We start from the raw sequence: 210 nt of genomic DNA on the forward strand, positions 1-210 counted from the left end.
TCGGGGAGGAGGACGAGGAGGTCCGGCGTGGGGAGGAGATCCGGCGAGGTCGACGAGGCGACGGCGATTTGGGGAAGACGGTGAGGGGCTCCGGCGACGCGGTCCTCGTGCGGCGGGGCGAGGTAGCTCCGGGCGAGGTCCCGCGTCAGCGTGGTCGTGGACGGGCGGCGGGGCGCCGGTGGGGCGACAGGAGGGGCCGGCTCTGCGAGG

The sequence above is a fragment of the Triticum dicoccoides genome, chromosome 2B (genome assembly GCF_002162155.2).
Source record: "Triticum dicoccoides isolate Atlit2015 ecotype Zavitan chromosome 2B, WEW_v2.0, whole genome shotgun sequence".
NCBI lineage: Eukaryota > Viridiplantae > Streptophyta > Magnoliopsida > Poales > Poaceae > Triticum > Triticum dicoccoides.